At 38.5% G+C, this 2037-nt stretch overlaps 1 pseudogene; it reads left to right on the top strand.

Moving 5' to 3' along the window:
* The first annotated feature begins 444 nt into the window (after window positions 1–444).
* Window positions 445–1227, top strand: LOC125935179 (cell division control protein 42 homolog; annotated as a pseudogene).
* Window positions 1228–2037: the final 810 nt, after the last annotated feature.

Genomic DNA, 2037 nt, shown 5'->3' on the forward strand with positions numbered 1-2037 from the left:
TATGCTGGAGTAGGCAAAAAGGGAAGCAAATTAATGCCTGAGTTAGGACATTAACTATAAAGAGGATCATGAATGGTTCATATATAATAACAAGCAGTAAAAGAGATTATATGAGTTAGGAGGTAGGAGATATGCTGATATGCAGAAGAATCTGGAAAAATTCTCTTTCAAGTGCTTCAATTTCCTTAATAAAAGTATGTTTACCAATTTAGACAAAAGACAGAGAAGTTGGTATAAATCACTGGAGGAGAAAAGAAGAATGAAAATAGTTATCTAAGACAACTAGGAAAAATAATGGAATAAAAAATATAGTTAAGATGTCTGGACACATAAAGACACACTCCAGTTTCCAGATTTCGAATTTAAAATGTATTTTTCAGGCTGCCATCGCCCCGGCGGAGAAGCTGAGGTCATCACTGAATTTGAAATATTTAAAGTGGATACAAAACTGTTTCAGCAATGCAGACAATTAGGTGTGCTGTTGTGGGCAACGGTGCCGTTGGTAAAACTTGTCTCCTGATATCCTACACAACAAATATTTTCCATCGGAGTATGTACCGACTGTTTTTGACAACTGTGCAGTCACAGTTAAGATTAGTGGAGAGCTACATACTCTTGGACTTTTCGATACTGCAGGGAAAGATGATTATGACAGATTACGATCGCTGAGTAATCCACAAACAGATGTATTTCTAGTCTTTCAGTGGTGTCTCCATCCTCATTTGAAAGTGTGAAGGAGAAATGGGTGCCTGAGATAACTCACCACTGTCCAAAGACTCCTTTCTTGCTTGTTGGGACCCAAATTGATCTCCGAGATGACCCCTATGCGATTGAGAAACTTGCCAAGAACAAACAGGAGCCTGTCACTACAGAGACTGCTGAAAAGCTGGCCCGTGACCTGAAGGCGGTCAAGTATGTGGAGTGTTCTGCACTCACACAGCAAGGCCTAAAGAATGTATTTGACGAAGCAATATTGGCTGCCCTGGAGACTCCAGAACCGAAGAAGACCCACAGGCGTGTGCTGCCATGAACATCTCCAGAGCCCTTTCCACACAGCTGGTGTCAGCATGGTACCGAAAGCGATGTTAAATCAAACTAAAGATTAAAAATTAAAATTCGATTTTGCAATAATGACAAATGCCCTGCACCTACCCACATGCACTCGTGTGAGACAAGGCCCATAGGTATGGGTCCCTTCCCCTCCTCAGTACTAGTTAATTTGAGTAACTGTGTATTGTCAGAAGAGGGGTTAGTACTAGTTTTTGTTTTGTTGTTTCAAAAAAAAAATTTTTTTTTTTTTTTTTTTTGTTTAAAAGCAAGGCATGCTTGTGATGACTCTGTAACAGACTAATTTGGGTTGTTGAAGCTGCTCCTGGGGCTCCCTCCACTCTGGAGAATAATCTGGGACATTTAGGGGTTTTGTTTTTGTTTTTGTTCTTTTTGTTCTTGTTTTCTTTTTTTGGGGGGGGGAGTGTGTATGGGTTTTGTTTTTATTTAGTCATGTTTTTAAAATTCAGTAACCATTGGACAGCCTTTAAGGGAAGGAGGATGGACTGACTCTATATTCCACTTCCTAGATCTAGTTTAGAACACTTGTCCGCCACCTGGTGCTCTTAGGAAGGAGTATAGTAAATGCCTCATTTAATAACACACTCCTTTTTGAAAGTTGCCTTTCTCTCCACCCTTGAGTAGGTCTAGTACTTGATGAAACTCATGAAAGTGGGTGGAACCTGTCCTGCCCCTCCTCTTTTCTAGGATGCACTCTATATGTGACTGTGACTTTCAAGGAAATTTGTTTGCCATTTGCTGATTGTTTTTTTAAAGTTAATTTCTAACTTCTTTCACTGAAAAATGAAGAAAAGTATTGCACCTAAATGGATTGAGTGTGTAATTAAAAAACATTTTTTCCCTGTCAAGAAAATAAAAAAAAAACTAAAAATAAATTTAAAAAAATGTATTTTGCAGCATTCCAAAAAGCTGCACTAACAGAGGTTCAGAAAAAGTGTTTACATGGTGTGATTTTTTTTTTTTTTCCAA

Source organism: Panthera uncia (genome assembly GCF_023721935.1).
Source record: "Panthera uncia isolate 11264 chromosome A1 unlocalized genomic scaffold, Puncia_PCG_1.0 HiC_scaffold_17, whole genome shotgun sequence".
Taxonomy (NCBI): Eukaryota; Metazoa; Chordata; class Mammalia; order Carnivora; family Felidae; genus Panthera; species Panthera uncia.